Here is a 15768-nt window from a genome sequence, read left to right as displayed (position 1 = left end):
AGAGACTATAAAGGACAGGGTAGGGTGAAGAGAGAAAAAAGAGAGAGAAGGGGAGAGACCAAGAGACTGAAGCATTGTAGTCATTTATGATGATGATAATTGTATTTATTAAGCATTTACTATGTCCCAGGCCCTATATTAATGTCTGTCTCCCCCTCTAGACTGTAAGCTCATTGTAGGCAGGGAATCTGTCTACCAACTCACATTGAATTCTCCCAAGCACTTTGTATAGTGCTTTCAGCCCTGAGGGCTCAACCTCCTCCAGGAGGCCTTCCCAGTCTGAGCTCCCCCTTTCCCTCTGCTCCCCCTTCCCGTCCCTCCCCGCCCACTCTTCCCCCTTCCCTTCCCCTCAGCACTGTGCTCATTTGTTTATATTATTTATTACCCTCTTTATTTTGTTAAAGAGGTGTACATCCCTTTGATTCCATTTATCTTGATGATGCTGTTTTTGTTTGGCTCTGTTTGGCTCTGCTGTCTCCCCCCTTCAGACTGTGAGCCCGTCATTGGGCAGGGTTTGTCTCTATCTGTTGCCGAATTGTACATTCTAAGCGCTTAGTACAGTGCTCTGCACCGAGTAAGCGCTCAATAAATACTACTGATGAATGAATGCTCTGCACGCAGTAAGTGCTTCGTAAATCCCGGCTCCGCCACTTGTCAGCTGTGTGACTGTGGGCAAGTCACTTAACTTCTCTGGGTCTCAGTTCCCTCATCTGTAAAATGGGAATTAACTGTGAACCTCACGTGGGACAACTTGATTACCCTGTATCTACTTCAGCGCTTAGAACAGTGCCCTGCACATAGTAAGTGTTTAACAAATACCAGCATTATTATGATTGACTTTTGAGAAGCAGAGTGGCTCAGCGGAAAGAGCCCGGGCTTGGGAGTCAGAGGTCATGGGTTCGAAACCCGACTCTGCCCCTTGTCAGCTGTGTGACTGTGGGCAAGTCACTTCACTTCTCTGTGCCTCAGTTCTCTCATCTGTAAAATGAGGATGAAGACTGTGAGCCTCACGTGGACAACCTCATTCCCCTGTATTCTACCCCAGCGCTTAGAACAGTGCTCTGCACGTAGTAAGCGCTTAAATACCAACATCATTTAAATACCATCGATGATGTGTTCTGAAGTATTATTCTCTCCCCGTGCAATGTGGCTGTGAAATATAGAAAACACATTAACCGAGCGGAGATCACTGCAGCCCTCTGTGATTACGGCCAACGGTGAAATTTCAAGTACCTAACCCAATTGCAGAGGGACGGCAACAGAGCTGTAATCGATGCAAGACAAGCTGAATGTGTACTATACTTTACAGTCAGATGAGAATATGCAGAGGATCATTTGCACCTGAGAGTTTCAATGGGCTTTCCAAACCAAAAAAAAAAAAAAAAGTCTACCTAATCTGCAACCCTGGAGGAGAGAATCCTTCACTTATGACAAATAATGTCAAGCTAGACTACTACTTCTTTGTAAAAACAGGTGTCAGTACATTCCTTCAATCTGCTTGCTCCAAATGCAGTCATTTTCCCAGAGGTCGGGACGGTGACTATAGGGTTAAATAACACTGCATTGAAAGAACTGTGATAAATGGGTTGGAACTAGTTTAGGAGAAAAAAAGTGGGAGGTCTTCCACAAACACGCAAAAGTTGGGGAGGGGGCTACAATGATGAGCAGAGAAAAATACAATGCACTAAAAACTCGTTACAAAATTAGCAGCTTCAAATGATCAAATATGAGGCTTCACAAATAGCAATAACTGAACCATTAAGGCATTCCACTGTCTCTTTGGCAATCTATTAGACTAGATTAATGCCTCTTGTAAAAATAATTATTTTGGAAACTCCCAGAGGAAAAGGTCCTTGATTTCCCATTTGACTCTGCAAATGTCTTGTTGCCTAAACAGAGAGAATAATCAAATCAAGCTGGTTCACCATTCCAGTGCCTTTTTTATTGTTAGATTCAGCCATTATCACGATACAAGAGGAAGATGGTTGGGGATGGTCGTGGTGTATGACTAGAGGACCAAGATTTAAATTTCCGTCAACTCGCTCTTGCAAGAGTACGTTAAGAAGAGCAAAGGAGTGTCATTGTCTCTTGAAGGATGCCTAAATCGACTGCCACAGGAAGATTTGCCCTCCGTGAGGAAGTGCTTACAGGAGAAGTGCTATGGATGGATAATCAATTGTATTTATTGAGTGCTTTTGTATGCAAAGTAAAATATACTTTGGAGAGTACCGTATAGCAGAGTTGGTAGACAATTCCATGCTCACGAGGAGCTTACAGTCCAGAACGAAAGACGTTAAAATAAATTATAGATATATATGTATATAAGTGTTGGTGGGCTGGGGTGAAAAGGATACAGATCCTAGTGCAAGGGTAATGCAGAAGGGAGAGGGGTGAAATGATGGATGAGGAAATGATGGCTTAGTGGGGAAGGCTTCTTGGGAGGAGATGTGATTTGAACAGGGCTTTTGGAAGATAGGGAGAGTGATGTTCTGTCAGATATAAGGGGGAGGAGTTCCAGGCCAGAGGCAGGGGTGGTGAGGACAGGTAAGATGGATGGTACAGTCAGTAGTTTTGGTGTCGGAGAAATGAGCATGCTGGGTTGTAGTGGGAAATCAGTTGAGGTTGAGGCAGGAGGGGCCAAAATGATGGAGTGCTTTAAAAGCCAATGGTAAAGAGTTTCTGTTGGATGTGAAAGTAGATTGAGCAACTACTCTGGATGTTCTAGATTGTGAGCCCATGGTTGGTAGGGGTTGTCTCTAGTATCTATTTGTTGTTGGAATTATACTTTCCAAGCACTTAGTACGGTGTTCCTTGCACACAGTAAGCGCTCAAGTAAATACGACTGAATGAATGAATGTTCTTGAGGAGTGGGGAGACACGGACTCAGCAGTTTTCTAGAAAACTTACCCGGGCAGCAGACTGATGCATGGACCGGAGTGGGGAGAGACAGGAAGCGGGGGAGGTCGGCAAGGAGGCCGACGCAGCGATTAAAGGCGGGATAGGATGAATGCTGGCATCAGCAATATTAGCGGTTGGATGGAGAGGAAAGGGTGGATTTTGGCAATGCTGTGAAGACAGAACTAACAAGATTTGGTGACAGATTGACTGTGCGGATTGAATGCGAGATGAGTCGAGGAAAAGGCCAAGGTTACGGGCTTGTGAGACGGGGAGGGTAGTGGTGGTGTCTACAGTAAGGGGAAGTCTAGGGGAGGGCAGAGTTTGGGTGGGAAGTCGAGGAGTTCTGATTCGGATATGAAATCTGAGGCGTCGGAGAGACTTTCAAGTAGAGATGTACTGAACGTAGGAGGAAACGCGAGACTGCCGAGGAGAAAGATCAGGGCTGGAGACGTAGAATCCTCAGTGTAGAGACGGTAGTTAAAGGTATGAGAGCAAATGAATTCTCCGAGGGAGTGGGTGTAGATGGAAAATAGAAGGGGACCCAGAACTGAGCCTTGAGGGACTCTCTGAGTTAGGGAGTGGGAGGAGGTGGAGCCCACAAAAGAAACACAGAATTAGCAGCCTAAGAGATAGGAGAATGAGGAGAGGACAGTTTCTGTGAAACCAAGGTTAGATAATGTTCCCAGGAGAATGGGGTGGTCCACGGTGTTGAAGGCAGCCTGAGAGAGGCCGAGGAGATGTAAACAGCAAGTAGGGACAGGTGGTTGGGGATTGGAGTAGAGACCATTAAGATTCGGCAAAAAGGGGATCATTAGTGACCATTAAAAGTCAGAGAGGGTGGAAGCCAGATCGGAGGGGGTCAAGGAGAGAATTGGAATCGGAGACAGTTGGCCCAAACGATAAATATAAAAGTACCTGTGTTGCATACTTACAAACATGAAGCATGGTAAATTTCGCTATTTCATTGTTCAAATTAGATTTTCCTCCTGGGCTCAGGTGAACTATAAGGCCAAAAGAGAGGGCAAACAGAGCCTGCAGGCCAGGCAGTCTCCTGGTAAACAACTGGGGCTCTACCTGTTTATACTCTATTCATTTCTTCTCTCCAGCGTGTTCATCTTATTAAAAACAGCAAGTGCCTTAGCAGTGACACAGAAGGAAATGGATAAATCTCCTTCTTGTAAACCACAGTGAGTGACATTGTTGCTGTTTCCGTTAGGTTTACAAAAATGTCACCTTCGACTTAGTACCGAGATGCTTATCTATATTCTTACAGAAAGAATTCTTCTCTATGAGCGTAGGTTTAATGGTTACTTCAGCTGAGGCCAAACTCACTGAAGATTTTTCTTTTTCAACAAGGAAGGTGTAAGTTTTGGAAAATGAAAACAAGACCGAGATATCGGCGATTAAACTCAAGCATAAGCTAAAGCATTTCAGGTATCTGATGCGTATCTTCTATATAAATGTACTGGAGAGCACTGAATAAATAGAAAGAGGAAGAATATACAGTCCAAGGAGTATAACACCACAGAATGTCATCTGAGGAATAAGTATGGACAGTGATCTCCGACAGCATTTACGTACATATGTGAAATTTACTTTAATGTTCTGCGTCCCCCTGCAGACTGTGAGCTTCCTGTGGGCAGGAACGTTTTCTACCGACTGCTATAGTGTACTTTTCCCAAGTGCTCAGTAAAGTGCTCTGCAACACAGGAAGCACTCAATACATTAATTAATTCATTCATTCAATAGTATTATTGAGGTGTGTACTATGTGCAGAGCACTGTACTGAGCGCTTGGAATGTACAATTCGGCAACAGATAGAGACAATCCCTGCCCAATGACGGGTTCACAGTCTAATCGGAGGAGACAGACGGACAAAAACAAGACAACAGTCACGATAAATAGAATCAAGGGATGCACAACTCATTAACAAAATAAATAGTGGTAATAAAAGTATATACAAATGAGCACAGTGCTGAGGGGAGAGGGGAGGGGCAGAGGGAAAGGGGGCTAGCTAGAGGAGGTGAAGGGGAAGGGGGAGGAGCAGAGGGCAGAGGGGGAGCAGAGAGGGAGCAGAGGGAAAAGGGGAAGCTCAGTCCGGGAAGGCCTCTTGGAGGAGGTGAGCTCTCAGTAGGGGCTTGAAGAGGGAAGAGAGTTAGTTTGGCGGAGGTAAAGAGGAGGGCATTCCAGGACAAGCGGGACCAGAGGACGTGGGCCAGAGGTCGACGGCAGGATAGGCGCGAACGGGGGACGGCGAGGAGGTGAGCGGCAGAGGAGCGGGGGCGTCTGGGCGTGGGCAGTAGAACGAGAGAAGGGAGGTGAGGTAGGAGGGGGCAAGGTGATGGAGAGCCTTGAAGCCCAGAGTGAGAAGTTTTTGTTTCCTGGTGGAGGGTTGATAGGCAACCACTGGAGGTTTTTAAGGAGGGGAGTGACATGCCCAGAGCGTTTCTGCAGGGAGATGATCCGGGCAGAGGAATGAAGAATAGACTGGAGTAGGGAGAGACAGGAGGAAGGGAGATCAGAAAGAAGGCTGACACACTAATCCAAGCAGGATATTATGAGAGAATAAATATAATCGTTTGACCGACCAAAGGGTAGCTTTGCTTTTCTAAGCTCTTGAAACAAAAAAAAATAAATCCAACCTGGTATTAAAAAAAAATATTCTCCAAAATTCACAATAAGCATTTACTTCTAAAATGGAATCCGCTTAGCAGAGTGCTCTATCCAGAAATCAAATTCACCACATCTGGGAATAAGAATTGTGTCTGGTCGGCAGGGACTTAAGCCAGTTCTTTCATATGGAAAAGACAGTGAATATGATCACCTAAAATGGACACCCAATATGGCTTAATTTGGATGGATAAAGTCCAGAATTTTTTCTGGCCAGGAACTTAAAAATTTTATTAGACATTCATAAACAAAAATGTTCCAAGGTGAGAGTCCTTTTAAATCATGAAATTGCTATCATCAATCTCTTTTAAACTCAAATCAGTGTCACAGAAAAATAAAACATCTAGGAGGGTAAAAAAGGCTTTTCGGAATGCTAAAGTCCTGTCAAACGCTGAACATTTATCAAGTTTTAATCAAGCTTTAATTTTATAGTCTCTTTATCCGCTACTTATCATTTTCTCCCATTCCAGTGCATTTGAATGAATTTCAAAGATTCTGGGGAATACAATTCCTAAGAAAATCAGTCTGAAAGATGTTGTTTCAAGGCAATTTTATGTTGTTTCTCTTTTTTATCTATAACAACAGTTTTGTTAAGCACATTTCCTCAATGTTTACCTCCAAAAGTGAAACAGAATTTGAAAGAACTCATAATGTACTCTTATAATGATACAGAATTTTCCATTATAAAGACTATTTTTGGAGGGTTACACAGTGGCACTGATGGGCTAAGCCTTTCTCCCCAAGTCCACCACAACAGTACTGGACCTGACTAAATGGTGCTGGATTGGAAACCTGGTCAGATGTGATATCTGGAAAAATTCATTCAATAGTATTTATTGAGCACTTACTATGTGCAGAGCACTGTACTAAGCGCTTGGAATGTATAAATCAGCAACAGAGACAGTCCCTGCCCAATGATGGGCTTACAATCTAATCGAGGGAGACAGACGGACAAAAACAATACTAATAGTATTAACACGTGTGGAGCTAATGATAATAGTGTTAGCAGCTAATAATGATAACGATAATGATAGTAATAATAATAGAATTGTTCCTCGGGGAGCCATTGAGAAGAAGGTCGGCTCCCCGGAGCCGAGAAGACAGATGAGCGTGGCCCATCCCACGTTGGACGCCTCCTCTCCGCCGAGCCCCGTCCCGAGGGCCGGGCCGGAGCGGGGCAAATGAGAGTTGAAGAGATGAATGGAAATAGTTGTTTTTCTGGACCTATCACAAAGCTATAAATTATTTCTAATGCATCTGATCGAATTTCTTAAAAGTCACTTTAATCTTCTACACTCTAGTAAAGAGAAAGAAAAATTGCTCCAAATCTAAACCAGTCTTGGTGACTAGTATTACTGCTAGTATTATTATACCAGATAAAAAAGGTCATAAATGTCTAAGGCTCATTTGAATTGAGCTAGCCTATTATCTCCCCTCTCAGGGTCACACCTGGAGAGTTTCCAGTAGAGTCTCGGCTAATGGAGGGAGAGTCGAGCAGAGGCCTATCCATTCCATTCCTAGCTTGGCCAGTGGCTAGCGAGCGGTAGGCCATCTGCTACAAGTCAAAACTCGCCCGTGCTGAACAGCAGCGGCACGGGAGAGAGTCGAGGGCGGAAGACTCGAGTTATCCGCGTGGAAGGCGGCAACGGTAAACCACCTCCGCATTTTTATGGAGAAAACTCTAGGGATACATTACCAGAACGACTGCAGATGGAGAGCGGGACGTTCTGGGACAGATGTGTCCGTGGTGTCGCTGTGGGTTGCAATCGACTCAACGGCTTAAGACAAGCCTATTATCTACCAAGTACAGTGGAGTTGAATTTCTTTTAGTTCAACCTTTTTCAGACATTTTTGCTGCCAAAATAATATTTGAAAACTAAAATAATCTCTGACCTCAGCTTGTGGCTTATTTGCTCATTACTAAATTGCTATTCCCTAACTCAAGGTAGCAAAACCAGGTTGGTCGATGGTTTGCTTCTCTTCATTTTGAAAGTTGACTGACTTAATGCTAATTCTGGGGAAAAAGAGCACGCCTATAAAAGATTGCCACAGGGCTGCAGTAGGGTCTTTACTAGCTGTAATAGTAGTTATTAAGCCCTTACTGGGAGAGAGTAATAATAATAATGTTGGCATTTGTTAAGCACTTACTATGTGCCAAGCACTGTTTTAAGCGCTGGGGTAGATACAGGGTTATCAGGTGGTCCCTCGTGAGGCTCACAGTTAATCCCCATTTTACAGATGAGGTCACTGAGGCACAGAGAAGTTAAGTGACTTGCCCACAGTCACACAGCTGCCAAGTGGTGGAGTCGGAATTCGAACTCATGACCTCTGATTCCCAAGCCCAGGCTCCTTCCCCTGAGCCACGCTTAGGGACCCTGTCCCTCCGGGGGTTCACAATCTAAGAGTATAAGCGGGGGGAAGGGACCGGAGAGAGACACGTCGGGTCCGATGAAACATTAAAACCCAGCACAGAGAAATACACCAAATTCAAACAAAAGCAGTAGAGAGCTGTGACTAAAAGGACAGAATTGCAGGCTCCTTGGGGCTCAGAGTTCAGGGCACACCCACATCCATCAGTCTCCCAGGGGGTTTGTGGAGGCCTGATGCTGTGGGTGTGGTGAAACCGCTCTTATTCCCGGCCGTGGCGGGAGGGATGGTGTTACCGCAGTTACTGCAGATGATTTTCTGAGCAGCGACGGAGGGGTCCGAGAACACGCGGAGCAGCTTTTCTTTCCCCCCGGCATGCACGCAACATGCCCGGAGAAGGGATCCTCGGTGGATCGTAAGCTCATCATTGGGCAGGGATTGTGTCTATCTGTTGCCGAATTGTATATTCCAAGCGCTCAGTACAGTGCTCTGCACATAGTAAGCGCTCAATAGATACTATTGAATGAATGAATGAATGGATGGAGGGGCAGTTGCCACGGATACTTTTCTCGGCAGCGACAGAGGGGTCCCAGGAACGCACCGGAGCCGTTTCTGTCCCCAGCCCGGCGGGCTGGAGCATGATGGCGGGAGGGAAGGTAGTCGTTACCATTAATGGTTTTCTAGGTGACGACGGAGGCGTCCGAGGGCCCATGAGATCAGCTTTAACCCCCTGTCCAGGAGCAGGCTGGGAACAGAGAGCTTCAGTGGCGGGATGGAAGGAAGTAGCTACCCCGGGCGATTTTCTTGGCAGTGATGGAGGCGTCCAAGAGTGGGTGGGATGAGCTTCTAACCACACTTACCTGCATGGAGCTTTAATTACTGCTGGACCTCGCTCTGAGAAGCAGCATGGCCTAGTGGATAGAGCATGGGCCCGGGAGCTAAGAAGACCTGGGTTCTAATCCCGGCCCCGTCACTTGTCTGCTGTGACGTTGGGGCAAGTCATTTCACTTCTCTGTGCCTCGGTTACCTCATCTGTAAAATGGGGATTAAGAATGAGTCCCATGTGGGACCCGGACTGTGTCCAACCTGATTAGCTTGTATCTACTCCAGTGCTTAGTACGGAGCATGGCTGCTTAGTAAGTGCTTCAATGTCATTAAAAAAACAAAAGTTCCCACCTACTCACTCGGTCACACTCCATGCCCCAGCAAGGCTACGGCTGGCAAGAACGACTGGCATCGTGCAAACCACTGATACTAATGATCGATTTCTTCATGCAGGTTCTCAACGTCAAGGTCTCCCGATCGGACCCAAGGCTTTTGATGGGAGATTCCCTCTTTTAACTTGAAGATCTTTGAAAGCGGGAATGGTGATTACTGTTCAATATGTATTCCAACCCCTCCTTGAGGACCTCCAGGGGTTGCCCATCCACCTCGGCATCGAACATTGGCTTTAAAGCGCTCGAACTCCTTGCCCTCGCCTATCTTACCTCGCTGATTTCCTACTACAAGCCAGCCCAGAGTCACTTCGATCTCATCTATCTCGTCGCCGACCTCTTGCCCACGTCTGCCTCTGGCCTGGAACCCCCTCCCCGTTCGGACCCAACAGACACCCCTCTCTCCCCACCGTCAAAGCACTTAGAACAGCGCTTACTATAAGCCACCGTTATTTAAAAAAATAAATAAATAATAAATTGTGGTATTTGTTAAGTGCTTACTATGTGCAAAGCACTGTTCTAAGCGCTGGGGGATACAAGGTGTTCAGGTTGTCCCACGTGGGGCTCACGGTTTTAATCCCCATTTGACAGATGAGGTAACTGAGGCACAGAGAAGTTAAGTGACTTGCCCGAGGTCACACAACTGACCAACGGCAGAGCCGGGATTGGAACCCGTGACCTCTGACTCCCAAGCCCGTGCTCTTTCCACTGAGCCACGCTGCTTCTCCAACAGGCCTTCCCCAACCAAGCCCTCATTTCCTCTACTTCCTGCATCATCCCCTGCACTTGGATGTTTATCTTTTATTCACACCAACCTCAGCTCCACAGCACTTACGTACAGATCCATAATTTATTTTAACGTCTGTCTCCCTCTCTGCACTGTAAGCTCCATGTGGGCAGGGAACACGTCTACCAGCTCTGTTATACTGTACTCTCCCAAGCACCTAATTCAGTGGTTTGCACCCAATAAGCGCTCAGTAAATACGACCGATTAACGCAGGGTTATCTTTCTCCTGAAGGCTCAATTAATCCGTCGACGGGCAGACAGTGCGATCCTATCTCGGCTTTCTTCGTTGTACAGTTTCCCACTCCAGTTGCCCTTCGCTCTTTGGTGGCTCTCTAAAGAATAGGTATTTTGGAATACTGGGATTTGACGAATCTTACCCGGAGCATTTCAAAAGAAATTCCAATTTTCTTTTATTTGCAGCAAAGGCCAAAAGAAGGGTCTGTGGGAACACAACAGCGTCCCTGAAACTACACACAGGCAGCCACAGCACCGAGCACCAAAGGGGTTTTGAACTTCACGAACACCGGCTCAAAAGGGTTCAAAAGGGAAGAAAGTTACCTCCAAGGTAAGGAAGAAGCAGAAACAGCTACCCAAGAGATGAAACGGGAGGAAAATGACACAAAACAGGAGGAAAAAAGCCAACCCAAATATCTATTCCCTCTTCAATCTAGTACATCTTTCGGTTGAGAGCAATAAAACTCCAACATCTTTGGGTGGGCGGGGAGGAACCAAGCTAATTAAACTAATGGAAGGTTTCTTCTGCTGGTGAAAAAGGTTAATTTTGAAGCCCGTTTTCACAGTTACCCTGGCGCAGAGGATTTGATGAAAATAACACAATTTAAGAAAATGATTTTATTCCTAATTTTTAGTTCTGATACAGTTTACAAATATGCTTTTTACTCTTATAATACAGCCTTGCCAACAGCAAAGCAACTAAACTAAACACCCATAAATACAGGCGGGGAAACAATTAACATCCACTAAAGGTTTCTATACATAAACTATTCTTTTAAAGTCACTTTTTGACAGTTGCAAATGGACTACATAATGTACGTGGGCAAAAAGGCAATAAGTGAGTCTCTTGAAACACTAAATGTATCATAAACACAGCGCATATTAACATTTACATGATTTCACATCAAATTGATGGCATCCTAAAACTTATTCCTTTTAAAGGATAGATTTTCAATAAAATATTACATTTATACTCTGGTACAATACTTCATACATTGCAGGAAAATTAAATGTAGGTCTAGTCAGCTTAATAAAGGATCCTTTTTCATTAGCCTTTAGTAATAAGAATCACAGAGTCATAAATAAAAGGCAAAATTAATAATTACATGTTTTGCAGTTTAGAACGGTAACTTCAAAATTAGTTTCCAATAAAAGCTAAGAAAGACGCTAATACCGACCGCTCAATATTTTGTCATGTGCAATCTGTCCAAAATCAAAGGGAACCAATTTTTTAGTGAGAATACAGTTAAGTAAGTAACTATATTTTGAATGCACAAATCTCAAAAGGGGAAAATCAAAGTTTTGGTCAAAATTAATGGCTGAGCTAGCAAGTTATAAAATAACACCCAAATCAGAGACCTAAAAACAGCCCATAAATGAAAACTGCCTGAGGTCCACATAGGCCGAAAATACTTTACCTCAGGAGCTGCGCTCTTAAAATTTCCCTTGCTGTAAAACTGTCCCTGGCCGAGCATTCCATCGCTTTTCCCATTCGACCAACAGAAATGACTCGTGACTTTAAACTGTTTTTTTAAAACGCCACTGCGATAATAAATGGGAAGAAATTTGACAGTCATTCCCGGCTTGTACCAATGCCCATCTAAAACTTATTGCAGGATCCAACCAATAATGAATAAACACCGGATACCCATCCCAACCTCCTCCTCCTCTCAATCTTCCCCTTCTTCTAAGTCTATCTGCTAGGCCACGGTTTTAACTTGAGAGGTCATCCTGGTTCTTGGCAGGGCCAAACCCAGACGAAAACCAAAGAGCAGTTCGGGGCTCAGAGTCTGTAGAAACGCAGTTCCTCAGCTCCAAACACAACATCTCAGGTCCATGACTTCAAAAAAGATGGCTACCGTTTGGACGATGGGCAGATGTAATGCAATCGACTGCACGACTAGACGCTCGTTGGCTCGACTGAATACGTGAAACTATACCCTGATGAATCCAGGTAATCCAAGTCTCTCATTCCTGTCTGCCCAGTCGGTAATCTCTTTCGCCCCAGCCTGTGGCTTCCTCGTAAATGCCTCCTCTAGATTTCCATTTCTGTTGTTTAAAAAATCCCAAATCCTGGGGTGAGGGGATAGCTCCTGGACTTTCCTGGGTGGGTCAAAGGACTCCTCCCCAGCAGGGCAGCCACTACAACTTTATACGGCAGCTTCGGCTCCACTTCTCTCCGGCGCTCTAAAAAGGGGCCTACCTAACTGAGGAGAACGATGCCCACTTTTGAGAGAATCTTCATTTGAATCTAGCAAAACTAAGCCTCGTGATTCTTGTTTTTCCACACGGCTTGACGAGAACCCGGTATGCTACTCTTTACGAAAGTTTAATGTAAATCGAGCACTAGAGCAGATACGTCCTGTAAATGAAGTAAACCGAGACAGACTTCCACTCTGTTAAATTACAGGCATTTCAGGTATAAAGAGTGCAAATACTAATGAATCTACACTACTGACATTGACATTATTACAACAAATATATTTGTACAATAAAATCCATGTACAAATACAATGGTATGCTGGTGACAAAAGTTTGCCCAAAAATACACAGTCCCAAAGTCAGGAGTTAAAAATTATAGTAACCACAAAAAAAAAAAGAGAGATAGAGAGACCTTTTTTTTTTTTTTAAAGAAATGATAGGATAAAAAGGGGAGGAGTTTACTTAAATCACCAAAATGCAAAATACAGGAATTCCCAAAAAGGACGCTCTGTCGAGGTCCCGGAATGTCCCATACTCTAGGCTCAACTCCATTCGTAAGGTGGCCTTATACCCTAGCCCTTGAATTCAACATTTCTCTACCATAAAATTAATACTCATCCTGCACGTGCATTCTACCTACAGTAAAATGGTTCTTTATGGTTTATAATTCGTATTCTGTATGGAAAAAGGTTGGGAAAAGCACCTCCAAAACTGCCTTTGAGGAGCACAACATAAAATTGCTCCAATTCAACACCTCTGGTGAAGGAAACTCTTCTGATAGTGATTTGGGGCCTACTCTCATCAATAAACAGGCTTTAAACTTCCACTGAAACTAGTGGGAGGTCAAGACTTCTCTACAAGAGTCCAAGAACTGAAATACAGCCACAGATAAAGGAACCTGAGTAAAGATCATGACATCGCTATAGGATGCTCAGTTGGGGTTTTTTTTCTTTTTCTTTTTTTAAAAAAGGACAAAAATATTTTAAACTAAATTCAACACATTAAAAGGATGATTAAACACAAACAGCAAAGAGGATGTGGTTTTTCGAAAGGCACTTAAGGTAGAACGTTACTAAATACCTGCTCAAAATAAAACAAGCTTATTCTAATAATCCCGCCCAATGCAAATGGATTAACTTCTGCCTTACTCCTGGACCCCACCTCACCCAGGCAGATCAGGTCCTTTCCTTAAACGAATCTTATTTCCTAATTCAAGGGTACAGAGGTCATCCAGGAGTGTAAGGCCCTGTTGAAAATCATAAAACATGGTAAATTAAGGAAAAATGATATGCCCCACTAAGCAGCTGCATGGCAGTTTATTGTGTCAGTTTGTGAAACAGATGGTCATTTTCCCAATCCGTAATTTATTTTAAAGTCTGGCTCCCCCCAGCCTGTAAACTCTCTGTGGGCCGGGATAAGGTCTACCAACTCTATTGTACTGTACTCCCGAGCGCTTAGTACAGTGTCCTCCACACAGTAAGCGCTCAATACCCCGACTGATCGACTGTGAATCACTGTGAAGTTTACTACAGGATTCTTCAATCTCAACGTCTGACCCTCAGCAAAAAATAAATATTCTGGCAAAATATTTGCCCTGACCTTCCCTTTTAGCTGCTTCTTATCTGCACGGTTGTGATCTGTACCTTAAGTAAGGGTTATCTGCATTTTCAAGAAAAGTTTGCACGTTTCCTCAATAATTTAACTGAATAACAACTGAAAATAACCTGCTGACAAGAAAAACAACTTCGTATCTTCAGACTGTAAGCTAGAAGTGGGCAGAGAACGTATCTACCAACACTGTTCTAACTATATTCCCCCAAGCGCTTAGTACAGTGCTCTGCACACAGTAAGCGCTCAATAAATACCACTGATATCTACAATGTCCATCACACAAGTCTTCATCATTTCTAAACTGGCCAATTGAAAAAAGGAAAATGTACAAAACTGTGCCTCAGACCAGGTTTGAAATGATTTGGACTTGATATCGTTTGGCTGATAAAAGATCCTGTGAATATGGTTTTATCCACTGCTGTTTGATGAATTTTAGTTAAAAAAAAAAAATTGTTCCCCTTAGTACTAGCTACTGTTGTCAGATTCCCTCACATCAACCCTCCTTTAATAAGTGCACCTTCACCCCTCCCACAGAAAAGAGAGAAAAGGGAATATGTTCAGATACAGAAGGAAAATTCAAAATAATGATTTTGAAACTTTATCTGTAAAATACGGAAACAACAGTTTAATAGCTTCCTAGATTTTCAAACAAAACTCTACCAAATATAATTGTCCACATTGTAGAAACGACTTATTTGAAAACTGAGCAACTGCAAATCAGATATTGTTGAGAAAGAGTACAGTGATCTTAAATGGTTTTTAATTTACTTATTGAAAGGTAAACAACCACAATGCAAAGTTATCAGACCTTCCAAATTCACTCTTCACTTGCAATTTCTTGTATCTTTCTTGACCTTTTAGGTTTTTCGTATGCTTTGAAAAAGAATACTCATTTCTGGGAAGGGAGAAACAAACCCAAAAATCATTAAGAACGTTATACATATAAAAGCTTAGCGAAACAATAAGAATATTTTCAATTGCTTATTTTTTTGAAGAACTGTTGAACAAGTGCTTTTGAAATGTATAAAATATGCACTAGTGGTCTCTAGGTTTATATTTATTGCTATTAATAATAGCAGAAGCAAGCTACTAAAATCCCCTCTGCCATATGGGAAAACCAATATGGATTATATTTTTTCTAAACTGGGCCAACTAGAGACAAATGTTCATTTCCCAGACTATTTCTCTCCCAAAAATGCCAGAGCAAAGAGCCGAAGGATTAACCTAATATGCTAATAAATAATTTTACTGAATGCTTTTATTAAATCATCCAAGAAAGTGGTATTTGGGGGGATATTTTTAAGACTGTATTAACGAGCGCCTCCCCACTGTCAGTGTATTACTGCTAAGCAAATGTCCAAGGGGGGAAAAAAATGTGCACAATTTCCACTGCATAAATTTCTTTGTATTGTTTTTTTTCCCCACAGATAGTTTAGTCAACCAGACAATGGAAACACTTACAACTACCACCTGGCAGTCTCTATGGACCTACCGGCAAGCTACCACTTCTAAGAAAACATTTGAGTCCTTGAGTCACGACTAAGTAAACTGGGTCTCTCAGAGCTCTATTTTATTTTGCTAAATGCGTAAATTGTTTATCGCTATCCACCTGTTCAACAGGTGGGAAAAAGACAAAAGAACTGTTCTCTCCCTCTAGTCTATAAGCTCCTAGTGGGCAGGGAATGTGTCTTCCCAACTCTATTGTAGTCTCCCATGCACTCTGTACAGTGCTCTGCACACAGCGCTCAGTAAATATCACCGATCGATTGGTTGATGGACCAGGAC

The 15768-nt window shown here is 43.5% G+C and overlaps 1 protein-coding gene and 1 long non-coding RNA gene across 3 annotated transcripts in view; one reads left to right on the top strand and one right to left on the bottom strand.

Moving 5' to 3' along the window:
- Nucleotides 1-15555, top strand: part of LOC114806601 — a 37937-nt gene extending 22382 nt beyond the window's left edge. Inside the window, exons 1-3 of one of the 2 annotated variants that reach the window (XR_005659585.1) lie at nucleotides 9198-9302; nucleotides 10357-10501; nucleotides 15411-15555. This is a non-coding gene — a long non-coding RNA (uncharacterized LOC114806601). Of the gene's footprint in view, nucleotides 1-9197; nucleotides 9303-10356; nucleotides 10502-15410 lie in introns of those variants that run through there. The other variant, XR_003754644.2, reaches the window with a different exon arrangement.
- PTPN11 (protein tyrosine phosphatase non-receptor type 11) overlaps nucleotides 10774-15768 on the bottom strand; it is a 58497-nt gene continuing 53502 nt past the window's right edge. Inside the window, 1 exon segment of the mRNA XM_029051906.2 lies at nucleotides 10774-14878. The gene's annotated coding sequence lies outside the window, so the exon portion shown is untranslated.

This window comes from Ornithorhynchus anatinus, chromosome 2 (genome assembly GCF_004115215.2).
Source record: "Ornithorhynchus anatinus isolate Pmale09 chromosome 2, mOrnAna1.pri.v4, whole genome shotgun sequence".
Taxonomy (NCBI): Eukaryota; Metazoa; Chordata; class Mammalia; order Monotremata; family Ornithorhynchidae; genus Ornithorhynchus; species Ornithorhynchus anatinus.
The sequence above is the reverse complement of the archived record's forward strand: the minus strand, read 5'-3'. Positions and strand labels throughout refer to the sequence as shown.